General features: G+C 33.8%; 2 non-coding genes across 2 annotated transcripts; both read left to right on the top strand.

The window, feature by feature from the left end:
- The first annotated feature begins 1,758 nt into the window (after positions 1-1,758).
- Positions 1,759-1,832, top strand: Trnan-guu (transfer RNA asparagine (anticodon GUU)). The gene has a single exon. It is a non-coding gene; the product is annotated as a tRNA-Asn (tRNA).
- A 6,524-nt stretch (positions 1,833-8,356) lies between these two features.
- On the top strand, positions 8,357-8,430 carry Trnan-guu (transfer RNA asparagine (anticodon GUU)). The gene has a single exon. It is a non-coding gene; the product is annotated as a tRNA-Asn (tRNA).
- Positions 8,431-16,065: the final 7,635 nt, after the last annotated feature.

A 16,065-nucleotide genomic window follows, 5' to 3' on the forward strand; every position in this document is an offset into this window, starting at 1 on the left:
ATGCAATAAAATAATGATTTCAAACCTTTTTAACTGATACAAAAACTGCTTAAAAATACCAAGACAATTTTAAAACCATATTTCATTTATTTTAACCAGTATTTCCCTACCAAAGTGCCAAGATGTTTTCGGCCCAATTAGTTTATAAATTAAATGAAAACGTAACAGCACAGAACAGCCGGATGGAAGCTAATGGCGCCTGCCTCTGAACAAACACAAGTAATGGCTCGGCTGACATTTGAATACTCAAATATTGACGACCTATCCTCCAACCCTGGCTGTTATTTCGCGTTTTATCACAATATCTTTTGTTGTACACATCACCAGGTAAAACCCTGTAAAATTATTGTTGTCATTTGAGTCCAGTTGTTATTGCAACCTGAAAATATTTGCAGTAATAATTCAACCAATAGAATACAGTCAGCTGATAAGCTAAAAGGTAATACGAAAGATGTTGGTTAGTATGATCAAATTGTGCCCTATATACTGCATGATGATTTTTAATAATTATAAACTAATTTTACAATATTGTATATGTCGTGTTTAATTTTTAATTGAAACTTAGTTGGTTAGAAGAACTAGGCTGAAACCAAAACCAAACAAAGTTTAATGTTACTGTTTTTTTTTTCTTGTGTTATCTACATAAATAAAATTAGAGTTTTGTCTGTACATTGCTCAGAATCATAAATCTTTAGGTTATTTTTACGTTTTGTACAATAAAGAAGCCGAAACAAGTCTCATCTAAATTTCTGTCTGTCTGTCTGTAACACTCAAGATGGCATTTTACGCAATCTTCTCCAGGAAAATGAGAGTAGGTACCTATCAAGATCAAAGTAATTTTAATGTATTCATTGAATTGGCGAGAGTGTCTTTAGCCATTACAATATGGCCTCACTACTTTCTAAATAAAATTGTGGACGTTCAAAAATGCAGTTTTGTGCGATATTTGACAAGTTTTCGTCCAATTTTTATCACATAATCATCTATGAAATAAGGAACAGCTGCTCGGATCAAGATTATTTTTTCTAGCTGTCACTGATAAGTTTACAAATGTTGTTTACAAATACCGCAACCATTTCCGATTACGTTCTGAAAGCAAATCCTAACCAAGTGAGATTAAAAAAGTTTCTCTTACATAACACATTTAATTAATCGCAAGTGGAATAATATAGTAAATAAAATAAAATAATGACTACTATAAGATCCCCGTGCGTAGGACGGGCACACAACTAGTTTAAAATAAAAAGGCTAATACGGATATCAGAACGGTATGGATAAAAAACATATCAAATGATGTCACTGCCCGAATAGTAAATGAACAAAGAGAATAGTTGGTTTAGGAAGTTTTTCACACGTTTATTTAAATAATACGAAAATGTTTACTCTCAGGCCGGTGACGTAATTTCTTTGTGATTATGATGCATTCCGTTTCCCTTCTAATATCCGTTGGATATGCAATTTAAGTTACGTCATTCCTTATCCAACTGCGAGTAGGTAACCTTGCCTAAAATTTCCTTCGTTGGTTTTTGAAGTGCCTTTGGATTTTATTTAAATATATAGTTATATGCGTACTACACTTGTTTTGCTTTGGATACGTTTGTTAATAATTATCTTTTTTAATTCGTACTTGACATAATGACTGTGAAAATGATAATCACGTTTTTATTTTCATAGAAAGTAAACCGTTTAGTGTGGGCAACAATATCTGCTAACAATAAATTGCAATACTTAACTTTTCTTTAGTATTTATTATACTTAGCCTCCGTGGCGCAATCGGCTAGCGCGTTCGGCTGTTAACCGAAAGGTTGGTGGTTCGAATCCACCCGGGGGCGTTAACATTTTGTGAGAAGTGATGTATTGAAAAATGATAACTTATAATTTTCAAGTTGAAAAGAATGGAATGTTTTAAATGTTCTAGATGGTACAAATGTCTTTAAAACACTCCAATGACGTTTTACATAGAGTTCATTAAACTCTTACATTTAATCAAACGAATGCCAGCAAGGTAAAATTTTAATTTTTTTTCCCTAAACGATAATGTAATTTGATAACAGTAGCACGTATAAAACTAAAATTATTTCATTGCCTCCGTGGCGTAATCGATTAGCATTGGCATTGGGCCCGTTCTGGGAACGTGTATTGGTGCACCGGTGCATATGATCCAGTGACTTTCCACTACCGCCCCAGGGCAAGATTCTTGGTATCCCAGAACGGTTAGTCACCGGTATACGGTGCACATCAGATTGTAATTTAAATATCATGAATTTAGAAAAAAACTAACCTCGACGTAAACTTACCTTCACGGAATAAATGTTTGATGTATTATTCACTTATTACGTAATACCATCAAACAATTAATTGATCATTAATTCGATGGACAAGCCATCTTTCCGTAGCTGGAGGCTGGTGTCCAAGAAACTGACCAGTCATAAACCGCTTGTATATTATGCACTGTACAATTTCCTCGGTGCATAAATGTCTCTCCGAGAACGACGAATTTTCTGCACCGGGTGGTGTCCCCATAGCACGCTCATTTTCATCTGTTAACCAAAATTTGGGGATTTTAAATTCATCTGGGGGAGTGGTAATATTTTGAACAACTACATCAATTCAGCTATAATTAGTATAAAACTGTTACTGAAGCAATAAAATCGTACAGCGCAACATCTTCAAGTGAAAGAACGTAGACACTTAGATGTTGTCTACAGGTGAACGCTATATTGATCACTCTCGATAACGCTATATTCAGTTTTGATAGGATTGCGTATGCAGGAACTGCTGAGTTCCAAGCACTCCATTATGTAAATGTGCGGCACCGCAATGAAATATGCCCATGACTTTACTAACCGTTGTTCTCTATTGGCTGAACTTTTTGTAAATTTATCGCTAGAGTGTAAAGGGTTTTAAAAGAGGGCAGTTTTGTTGGATGTTAGTGTAGTTTAATGATAATTGTTTAAGAGAAAATTAATAAATTTACGTTACAATATATGTAAGGGAATAAATGTTTTACTGTGAGGTGTATCATATGGCAACTAAGCTATATACAGCTATGTATAGGATGAAAATTATCTTAATTTTATTTTAGAAAGTGATTGAGGTAATATAATGTTTAAATTCTATGAAAATATCATTATGATGAATTCCATGTGGAAAACACAAATATAATCTGGCGTTATTACATGCGTGTGAATACATAAACGATCCATGTTTATAGCTGTCTGGCCTACACCAAGTTGACCATATTCTTTCGTATACCTTTTTCTTTTCCAGGTATTTATTTTAAAGTTTAAGATATGTACTTTAAGGTTGTAAATTTATTTTAAAAACAACAACTACTAGACCTAAATATTTCATTTGACAGCTATCGGGTACAATGGTCCTGCTTTTAAATTTTGAACAAAAAAACATAGATGTGCAACACATCTCATGTCAATAATTTGAATGAAATTTTTTCCTTATAAACAGTGTCTGAAGGGTTCTAGGATTTCGTTAGAAGCATTTAGCGTATTTTTCGTTAAAGAATGTTTAAAAAGTACCTTTTTGGAATATAAGGTTGGCAGTAAGGCTTTATTTGTCTTCTCATGTTTTAAATGTTTACTTTCCTTTACAGCAACTTAGTATGTGAGTACCTAAGTATCTTGGTCATTCCACCATAAAATATGAACGCACCTATAAGAATAGGTGAGCTTAACTAGAGTGCTGTGGTTAGAGATTTTCTGCAAGGGGCTTAACAGTTTTGCACGGATTTTGATATTACTTAAATTACATATTTTAATTTTTTTCATCAAATTAAGACAATGCACGCAACATTGCCATTTAGCCACATAGCCTGAAGACGATGGAAATTATCATGTAGATTGGAGTGGCATACTTTTTGTAGATACAATGCCTAAGACCAGCTGATGCTTCAGCTAAAGTCATTAATTTTGTTCTTTTATTAACGAAATAAAATCATCTTTTTAGCTATGATTTCACACAAAACACTAACTAGTACGACTGAAAATAATACCAATTTACTCAAAATCAACTATTCCAGTGTATTCATTAGTAGCTAACATTTCGTCTATTATTTCATATTATTTACGTTAGGTACTATACAATACGAAACCGTAAATTAGTTAAGATTATTTCCTAACGATTCTAATCGTTCTCGTTGGAATAACTTTTCAATGCACAAACAGAGATGATTAAGAGGATCTTTATGTACGGTGACTTTGTTCCGAGTTTTGTAGTTCTATCTTTGTGTACAGGAACTTTTAAAGCGTTAAAAAATGTTAGAAAAATGTCTCTTTTTAATCTGTCGTAACTCTGTAACCATTCTCCGTACCTAGCAAGATTGTGAATAGGATTATTTTTGTTTGAAATTTACCCTAGATCATTTTTGTAAACGGCGTATTTTGCGCTAAACTGGTTTTCGACATGTTCAAAGAAAAAAAGACACAATTTCTTCATTTTTGACCCCCCTTTCACCCCTCCCCCAAACCCGGCTCTCTTAATGGTGTAACGGTAATGGTGTTAATACGAGGACTATATTTAACAGTTTGCAGTCAAAAGTTGACTCTCACTTTGGATGTCCAGGTTTGACCGCTTTTTGAGACTAATTGCATCGTACTATTTGGCCTGTGCATACATAATTATACCTGTACATACCAGTTGCCCCTTTACTTGTATAGACCATCTGATACGGAAATATCTTCCCTGGCATACAGTAACTACGGTTTGATTAAGACGCCATCAATCGAATCAGCATTCCCCCGACACCGTGGCAGATGTCATCAGCACTGAATACATCTGCATGCAAATCAGTTGTGTGGCTTTGAGATCGGCATTTGATTGTTTATTTACGAAAAAGTCTATGTTATTATCTATGGTTATAGGAGAAAAAAAACTTTAACATTGAACTACCTGAAAATTATGATATTTACTCTGTTCATTAGTAAGCATATGGTATACGACTAAATATGTAAGTGTACAAATTTGCGAATGGTGTCAATGATGAAACGTACGTTGGAGTTTTATAATATTTTTAATAAATGAATTTTTGTTGGTAACTAAACATTATCAGGGAAATTTAATCATTTTTGTATAACCTTCACACAACAGATCAAGTGTTGGAAATTGTAATTTCGTAAGCATCCTAGTTTAAAAAATTATTTTGTGTGGTGGAAGAGGAAAAGTGAACAATACTTCGTTTGGGGTATTTAAACAGTTTTTTTTCTCTATATTTATATAAATAGTGTTTTGACATCCTAAACTTAAGTGTATTCGTTGTTTGTCTCGTAACATTTTGCTGAGAAAACCTTTTTATTGAAATTGACTGTAGACATTTTAAACTTGATTAGTTTAACGCAGACTACTTACAGATAAAATATGGTTTTACTTAAAAACAATTAATTATTCATCCACGAATGTATTAAATTGATTTACCGGATTCAAGAACTATTTGATCCACGGATCGATCGTTAAGCTCACTTTTATCACTGCGCGGGTAAGATGGCTCACCGCTGAGTTGAAGAATAAGCGTTGGCGTTTATCGGAGAACAAAAGCAAGGTATAGGGAGCAGGGCGGGCCGTGTGTACATTTGTCAAAGAACAAAGCCCAGGTTCCAATAGATCATAACCAAACCCTTTGTGTCTTCTAGCGTGACGGCAGCGTCAAGTTGAATCAGGCTGAGCGAACTGCTTCTGAACTGTTACTTACGTGTCACTAAACTGTTACTGACTTGTAACGCTAACTAAACTGTTACTTACGTGTCACTGAACTGTTACTGACTTGTAACGCTAACTAAACTGTTACTTACGTGTATGTGACTTATAACACTCTAACTTAACTGCTACTTATGTGTCATTGAACTGTTACTGCCTTGTAACACTAACTAAACTGTTATTTACGTGTCACTGAACTATTACTGGCCTCCGTAACGTAGCCAGGATTTCAAGATAGGGGGGGTCGACCAACCGGGGAGTCCGGGTAAAGGGGGGGGTCCGGGAAAATGTTTAAAAATATAGACCCTAAAACGGTCTTCTTTTAGCTCTCTTGCATTTAAAATTATCAACCCCAACGTCAATACAGTACGATTATATAATTCTGCATTTAATTTAACAAAAAATACTATATTTAAGACCAGAAGAGGGGGTCCGGACCCCCAGGACCTCCCTCCCCCCTGGCTACGTCACTGGCAGTGGCCTGTAACACTAACTTAACTGTTACTTACGTGTCACTGAACTATTACTAACTTGTAAAATTCTCACTAAAATGTGTCTTCCGTGTATGTGAATTATTATTGACTTATAACACTCTAACTTAAATGTTACTTATGTGTCACCGAACTGTTACTGACTCGTAACCCTAACTAAACTGTTACGTATGTGTCACTGAACTACTACTGACATGTAAAATTCTTAATAAAATGTGTCTTACGCGTGTATGTGAACTGCTACTTACCTGTAACACTTGTACTCAACTGTTCTATTTACGTATTACTGAACGGTTACACTGACTTGTAACACTTTTACTGAACTGTTACTAAATGTGAACTTTTACTGACTCGTAAAAATCCTAATAAACGATTATTTACGTGTATATGAACAGTTCTGACCTGTAACACTCCTACTAAACTGCTATTTGCGTGTATGTGAATAATTGTGAACTGCTACTTATACGTAACATGTTTACTTAACTTTTATTTACATGTCACTGAAATGTTACACTGACCTGTAACAAGCTTACTGAACTGTGTTATTTGCACGTTTGAACTGTTTCTGACTGTAACAATCCTACTAAACTGTTACGTGTATGTGAACTGTTACTTACCTATAATACTCGCACTAAACTGTTATTTGTGTGTTTGTAAACTGTTGTGACTTGTAACACTAATTGATTCTACTGAACTAAATAGAGTAACTTAGGAGTCGATGAACTGTTACCATCATTACCGAACTAGTACTGACATGCAACACTTCTAGTATTGCTTTGTTTTGGACATGGTGAGTTTGCACTACTTAAACGTTTATTTCGGACATATACTGATTCTGTGTTATACTGCGTTAAAAAAAACAACTCTTTTGTCACTTAACTGTACGAAACGGTTACAGTACTTTGCAACACCTTTACTTCAGTTGTTATACAATATTCACAAGGGTTTGATTACAACTTTAAAGTACAATCCATCAATAATCTCATTTCAAGAGTTACTACCTTTTGTAAAAAGAGGATGCATTGATATGCTTTAGAAATTATATCTGACATCGAAACCGTTATCAAACCTGCTATAAACTGCTAAACGTTGATGTCAAATGCAACATGAATTTCAATGGATTTTAAAGTGTTATTCAATGGTGACAAAAATGAAAACTTTGATGTTGAAAAATAAAACATTCAACATAACATCAGCTTTCTTTACAAGCTTTTCATTAACTTATGCAATTTAAAGTGAAGGATGAGTCCATAGTTATACTGACCAAATCAGTCACAAAATGTTTCCAAACTGTCTCTGAACTAATACCAATTCGTCAATAACTAAAACTATATAATCTCTCTATCTAATATCCTGTCAAGTGATCAATGAACTGCTACGAAACTTTCACTAAACTATTACCGAACTACTTCTAAACTTAAAGTAACTATGACCCAACCATCAAAGTGTTTAATGTAAAATAAAACGTTGCATTTTTCTTTGTTGGTGGTTATTTATTAATCTGCTAATGTATGAGATAGTTAATGAGTAGTAAGCCGTTATTGAATGAAACTATATTAGCAATAAGCCAGGAAACATAGTTAGGCATGGTACAGCATAGAACCTCATTTGTGAAAATTCGGAGCTAGGTACAGGTCTCCTAATACTTATACTTTACTTTTATACTTTTCTTTGAAATGGCGACCGTACAAAGTAGGTATTTTAAGCCAAGTATAATGGTTTTTACCAACGATCTTAGATGAAATGGTATCTTAGATAGTACCGAAAGTATTCTTTATTTACTCGTCTCTAAACACATTTCTTGTTTAGACTAGTCAGCATAATTTGGGTTTATATAAGCTACATTAAAAATTTATCCAAACGTATTATATTGATAGGTTATGTGATACATATTATATTCCATAATAGTGTAGATGATTTTAACATCGTTGCATAACAGTTTACATTTTGTTACCAATCTTCTATTCAATGCTTTGGATGTTTATATACAAATGTTCCATACAAAATAAGAGTGTTGTCAACCTGGAAAATAGACAATCAATTTTTGGGCTCAACATCGAATGTTAAGTTTAAGTTCAGTTGTGTAAATTAATGCTTCTTGAGTTATCCTTTTGCAATGCTCACAGACTGAGAACATTTAAAATTTACAGTAAACCAGAGCCTCCGTGGCGCAATCGGCTAGCGCGTTCGGCTGTTAACCGAAAGGTTGGTGGTTCGAATCCACCCGGGGGCGAAACTTTTACGTTTTTACCTTTATATTGACCAAATATAGTATATTTTCTCTTACCCCCAATATCCCTAGAGAGTTCGTTAAGGCTTTAAAGGTGCTGCTTTAAAGAAGCAGGTCATCGGTTATATTATCGACTGCCAACAACAGATTTATAGGCTCATATTTTACATCGACAATCTCCGTTACAAGGAAGCCGATCTTGTGAAAAAATATATTACACAGCCTGAGCGTTTGAACAAAGTAAACCTAACAGGTTTTTAGAATATTGGTGTAAATTTTTGTTTGATAGTAACGATATGTTTCATGAACTATTGACGTGTCTGCTTCAATTGTTTTAATGCTTAATGTTTTGGTTTTTGTGTATGCTGTATTTCAAGCACAATGCTTTAAGGTTAAATCAAAACAAGAACAAATGCATTTGATTAAAAAAATTCGGTAAACCTGTAAATTATTAAGCTATGGTAATTGTTTTCCGAAGTGTATAAATGATTGTAGGTGAGTGGAACAACTGTTGTAACTATTTTGGCAGAATTGAACACAATTATTGATCTAACACAAATTATAATTTAAGAGGTATTTTAAAACAAGATAAGCCATCCAATGTAATTCAACCATTAAATACTCAGCTTTCACATTACGCTTTAAAATATACCTGGGAATTCCAATAACGCAATGAATTGAAATTTGAAAATCTAACTCTCAAAATTAAACCATGTAAACATCTTAAAGATAAAAACATGTTACTACTGTACTAACAATCATAAATTGTATGGTGAAAGCCGATCACGTAATGATAATGGTTATTTACAATCTATCTATATTATTAATACGCTACATGAAACTTTGTGAACAATAAGGCTTATTTGTTTTAAGATTTAACCCCACATATTATATACCAAAATTTTCGTCTAGATGTGTAGATTCCCACAAAATAGATTTTAAAGGATTAAAGGATTTTATAAAGTTCCCATGTCATCCTTATAAAGAATATGTTTGTTTACAAATGCTGTTAATATTATTTTTGTTGCAATGGAAACGTGTGCTACAAACATTTACTGACTTGGTTGAAATGTAAGATTTACTACCTATTTGAATTTGGGTTGTTGTAGATATTACAATGGGAAAAAATCAAGAAGTCTGGACAATTTGATTTAGGAGTAAAAAGAAAACTGAATTAACACGTGCTGCATTTCTTGAGCAATCATTGCAAAGAGCCGATTTGCAAACTATGGAAACATAGAACACCACCAAGTAGAAGAAAAATATAAATATTGTTTTTTTTAGTTTTTTTTTCGTTGTTATGGACAACCTAAAGCGGCTATGAGTAGGAAACATTAGTAGAAAAAACTAAAATCAAGATCACCTTTTGAAAAATTATAATATATTTCAAGAAATGTTGATTATATCGAACTGTTACGTACATCGTGAGTATTTCTATAATCTTTGAATCGACTCTTATAAAGTCACCGGAAATTATAACTTTCATCCGTTTTAAAATAACGCCTCTAATACTTCGCATTACTCTAATTCGACCAACAGGTACACTAGTTTCATTTATTCTAAGAAGTGGCCTACACTAGCTGTCTATATTCGAGTTGAAAGGAAACTTGAGAGTTTCCATGTCAAGGTCACTCTAAGGTGGGGCCGCACATGATGATGGCGCTAGCATTACACCGAAACGGGAAACAATAGCTGACGATCAGTGAAGTTAACTAGATCATCCGGTGAACAAGATATTATCCACATATGGGAAAAGTAAATGATCTTGGCCTTGAAACCTAGTCGATGGAAGTATTCAAGTCTCAGCTAACTCTCGTGTCTTAGATATAACTATTAAAAGTTTCAGTGTATCTTTGATATCAGTGTATTTATGATAGATTGATAGATTTCTACCGACATTTAAGATTTTTTTCCTAGGTTGCGAGTCCCATGTCTCTCTTAAAATAAGTTCTCTTAAAAGTTATACTCGCTTAGCTGTTGTGGAGAGGTGAGAGGGTGTAAGAGACATAAGACTGCTACAGGTGTGACTAAACGTGCAGTAAAACAAATAAATTTAGAAGAAAAGAAGTTTCAAAGGGTGACAACAACAAATAAGAACTTTGAAAAAACAAAGAACAACAATAGTAAGAAAAAGATTTACAACGTTAATATACAAGAAAGGAAAATAGAAAATTTAAAAGATTGAGTTAATAACACATTATATGGCTTGATTGTTTATATCGCTATAAATTCATATTTTTTTTACATACTGCTAATGGTCCCTAAAGCACACGCACACAGAAGCACACTCCGATCTTCGTTGTAGCCCGTTAAAAATCTCCTCATTTTTTCCTCTCAGGTCCTCCAACTCCAATAATCATCACCCCTCCATCTTCTTCATTAGACATTCTCATTGGCTGATTACCGATAGGGTGTGTGGCTTATAGGTTAAAGTTGTTTCTCAGAAGTTAGCCCTACCGGTCATCACCTAGCTCACGTCAGCTGGGAAAGGAATTTGAAAATCGATGCTCATGCTACTGTTCAACTCAGTGCACACCAACTGGTCGACTAGGTGTAATGTGAACAGAGTGTCTGCGTAGACGATCACCGTGGGTACGGGGTTAATCCCCTTTCTTACAAGCTCTATGTTGTTCTTGCTAATTGCAAAAACTAAAAGTTACTGCTTTATAAACGGAAATTGGAGTCTTGTTAGGTTTACCAATGTTGACCTGGGGGTATAGACAGTTAGACATTTTTATCATTAAAAAAGTTATCTGTTCTGTGTTCTTCTATAGTGCCTTAATTTAATTGATATCCATAACTTGAATCCTTCAATTACCAGTATTTTTCTGTTGTAAGTACAGATAACTTTTTGTAGTACATAATTGTTTAAACAGGCCGTTGAACGTACTGTATACCGGAGTAGTGAGTTACAATTCAAATTTAAAGCTCAATTCTGAGATCAATCTTATTTTGTAGAAAATTTAGGAACAATTATGGCTAGTATTTTACTTACTATTTATTCTATAAGTGAACGAGAAATATTGGAAACAACCCATATCGGGTACCTTGATGGCATTAAAAAACCAACGAAGTGAAATTTTAAAAATCTTTTAAAACTATGTAGTGTAAATCAATTAGTAATAACAACGGAACCCGCGGACAAAAATTGCCCATTTTAAATAGTTTTCACACTTCTTTCGCTAGGCAAAACAAATAATTCAAAACCTTTAACCTCTTCAAAGATTATGTTTTTGAGACAGTTATGATGTAAATAATTCATCGCTGAATCTTTGAATGCATACTCTAGAAACATATCAAATACTAGTCGTTCTAAATAAACCACCTTTTAGATACCATTTGTCCCTCTACGAGATTCCAATCTTTAAAATGACACCATCGTAAAAATCGGTTAAGTAAGACGGCTGAAAAAGGTGTTGCAGATAAAATCATTATCATAATAGGAGTGTGTCCAACTATACCACCACTATGGCCACACGAGTTGGCCACTATTTCGTCAACAGCTGAGTTATATCCAAGGTGTCGGGCCCCGCCCTGTTATACAGGAAGGGTGGAGACTCTCACCCTATTACCCGGCGCCTTTTACAAATAGACCATTGTATTTATCAACTTTATTAATGGCCTGAGCCTCAAAAGCAAATACATCTTCAAGGGCGTAATCCACTTTTAATAGAAATGGATGTTGGGGAAAATAGGTCAAAGGTTTTATCTGGCGGCTTAAGTGTTGGGGTAAATGGAGAGATGATTTATCAAGTCTTGAATGCAACGTAGACGTGAAGACGTATGGTTTCGGATGTTTCAGTAAAGATGTTATCCGTACTTAAGAGTGAAAAGAATTACAAGTATTCTTTAGAAATTTGAGGGATTGAAAAATGAGCTTATAACTTAACGTAGAATTTACCGATTTAAATTCTTGTTAATCTTTTTAGTTTTTTTTTTTATTTTAAAATACTCATTAACAATCTAAATATGTGCAGAATGGTATTAAATTACTTTTGTAGACTTCAGTTGGGTCCAATTTTGTCTATTATGAATAATGTGTTTAAAAACATTTGAATATTATACACTGAGCATATTTTCATTATTAGGCCTATAACGAGATGTTGTTTTGATAGTAAAGTATTTTATTTTAAAGGAGCTATATGTATGTGTAACTGAGTAATGTATACAATGAATACACCCAAGACATGAAGTATATCTTATAAGAGAGTACAACGAGAAATGTTTTTTAACTATGTATTCTGCAACAATAATCATACAATTCAGTGTATTTGAAAGAAATGATATTTATTTCGTCAAGTCTCGTTATTTATTAAAGCGATTTATTTATCCTCCACGACGAGACTGTAGTTTTCACTGTCCCACCTTAACCGGAGTCTAGCCCGGAACTATTTAACACATTACTTCACTTTGGGCATAGAAGGCCCATATATATTGGTGATTGGCGGGATTTGAGCCCGGGACCTCAAGGAACATAGCCCTGCGATCACTAGACCAGGTTGCTTCTGATGACTGCAGTGCAGTACGGTGGAGTAGCTAAACCCTGAGGTTCTGAAAGCCCGTGTTTAAAAAAGTCAATCCAACAATAGATCACTCTGACAACTTCTCTTACTGGACCTACTCTAAATCATGCGTGATAATATCTTTTGACAAGCGTTTAAGAAAAATACATATAAATACCCCAGCCCCAGCAAACCTGCTGACTACGCGAATTTCCATTTTCCTGATCAGATTTCCACTGAAAACTTCCCTTTGTCATATTATATTTATTTCCCATTCGTGTAGCTTAAGGTTTAGTAATTTTTAAAGTTTGCTGCTGCAATGAATGTCATTAGGTGAGTTTTTTGGTACTTCGGTATGATACCGACCACACCTAATCAATACAACCTAAACTAAGGGTGGACTATGTTTTAGGTTAGGTTAGGTTAGAGAGATTTTGGTATTAAAACTAATAAAAATCTTATTTGGAATTCGATTTATGGGTGTGCTCGGTATAATACCAAAGTAAAATTTTTTTATAGATTTGTGAGAAATAAATGTATTGGGATTTTCTTCGTAACCATAGACGTACAACGAAGCTTCAATATACTACATTATTTGTTTAGCTTTACAAAATTGTTTGGAAAGACGCTCTGAATTTTTGTATTTGAGGATCAAAATAGGGAAAAATAACCTTTAGCCCGTTAAACCCCGTTTCCATGAACTTCCATGAACCCTCGTTTAAATAAACTTGGTACTGAATTAGACGTTTTTCCTATACTCAAATAAATAGGATAAGTTTTACTCGAGTTATCTTGGGTTAATATTTATATATAACAGGTTTGTGTATTTATACGTGTATATATTCATTTAACGGATTACATTTTTGGCCTCTTCGAACACTAAATGGCAAAAGTAAAGTGGTCCCGGGTTAAGATCTTACCATGGAGTATGGGAAATCCACTAAAAACCTAAACATAAACCTATTTGTTCAATTCGGTGTTTTTAGTGGGCCTACGTCAGTGTTTAAGGGTGCAATGAAAGTTAAACAATGAAATGCTCCTTGCCGGTTGCCGGTTGTTTGTTGGTTAAGCTGTCTTATCTCCGTGCTACAGAAGCATTAAGGTAAGACTGAGCCTGTGCCAGACAATACAGCCTAACGATGCCTATTATCAGGGGCGTGCCACACAACAGGGGGTTATGAAGGTATTGTTTCACCCGTCTGTGGAGGTTGTCTTGAAAGGAAAACCATATTGAAGTTTTCTTGAGAAAAATATTAAAGGCAATTAATAGTTATTGATTACCTAATTATGGAAATTTTTTAAATATAATCACGTTGACCATATTGTTAACAATGTTAGTGAGGTTAGTTTAGGTATTAATTGAAAGTCTCGATTACATTTTTAACTATAAAATAGTAGGTTCTTTCTATGGAATCGTCAAGAGGATTAAAAACTAGGGTACGCACCTAGTCGTCAATATTTTTAGTCTCAGGCAACTAGCTTCGGAACTTAATATTTTTATTTTCAAGCCTTGTCTTTTTTAAATTATTTATAGTCATAATATGATTGATGACGTTTCAATACATAACTTATGCATTAAATTCCATAGTTAAACCCTGGAAGGAGTTTATTTATTTTACGGTAACAACAATGTTCAATAGTAGTAGTAGTAATTGATTAATTTAGTTCTAGTAATACCCATTAGGTATTACTAGAACTAAATCAATCAATTCATACTATGAGAAATTTGATGGCTAACATGTTGTGTGGTGTGAGATAACATAATATGATAGGGCACTTATATAACCTAATATAATAAATGATAGGTGAATTTAAAAGAACTGTTTGAAATTATAACTTTACAATTAAATAGTTTAATAAATGATGTGAAAAACTCATGTAATTATATCAACCGACAAAGCTGGTCTAGAGGAAAGTGCTATAGTTCTGTCCTTGAGGCCTGGGGTTCAATTCCCTCCAATCACGATTATTCACAATCGTTTCAGATTATGTGATTGAACCTTCTTGGATCATAGTTCTCTTGAACTCTAGGTCATCCTGTCAAGAAAACAAACGATGGGTCCAACAGAGGAAGAGGAAATTATATTTATAGAAAACTCTTTCTAATGACCAATAAATACAATAAAATAAAACTGATTAAGTTATGACTCATGTCATGATTTATAACCTAAAAGTAGGGATTACAAACATACTGAATATCAAGATGCTTTAATGTGTTCGAGATGCACACTAAAATTAAATTTTGTAGGTTTTTTTTTAATATGAGCCTTTAATTAATATCAAAATTTCATCAGTTAATTTTAGCATTTTGTAAACAGTGTGATGTATGCATGGATTTATATATGTTGAAGTTACGCGTAAATATTTGTAGTATAAAACTCATCCCCATTTTAGCAAAAGTATTATACTTGTATTTTCCCTCCATTGATATTAAAACGGTTTTTTTATGGAGCTTAAACATCGGAATTCAATCTCTTAAGATTTAAAAAAAAAATATAACGACACTGCCAATCAGTGAGGCATTAGAGAGGTCGGATGGTTTTCTGATTTGTTGTCAGGACCAGCGTTGTTCGAGGGCTTTCAATATCCGGTAACAAATAGACAGCCAGACATGTCGGTTGCGAGGCTATTTTTGTGAACACCATAATACAAATTTTATGTTTGTATTTGGCTGGTCGATTTCATGTTTAATAGTATTGTTATTGATTAAAAATTGCGTGGACAAACTATGTGAATAGGAAAACTCTTGTTTGGCGTCATTACAAAATACAATGCTTTAATCATGATTTAAGCTACTGACCTGTTAATAATATGTCTTCTTACATTAATTTATCTAAATAATTATTTCAAGACCAAACATTTTAAAACATTTCACGCTACATAGGGCTACGTCTCTTAATAACTGAAAATTAGTTCGATAATAAATGTATTTAAATGTATACGATTTCAACAATCGACAAGGTTTCCCCTTTCATAACCTTCGATGTGGCCTACCTGAATCTAAATGCCAAAAAACGTAAAGTACTGTAAGACCCTCCGACCGTGACTTAACATATAAACATAGAACAGTACAGGGAGGAGCCCGGACCCGCCTCGCTGGTTATTTAAATTTCACAACGCAATCGGTACAAAAATG

Source organism: Macrosteles quadrilineatus, unplaced genomic scaffold (genome assembly GCF_028750875.1).
Source record: "Macrosteles quadrilineatus isolate MER2022 unplaced genomic scaffold, UCM_ALF_1.0 Scaffold_3__2_contigs__length_128488019, whole genome shotgun sequence".
NCBI lineage: Eukaryota > Metazoa > Arthropoda > Insecta > Hemiptera > Cicadellidae > Macrosteles > Macrosteles quadrilineatus.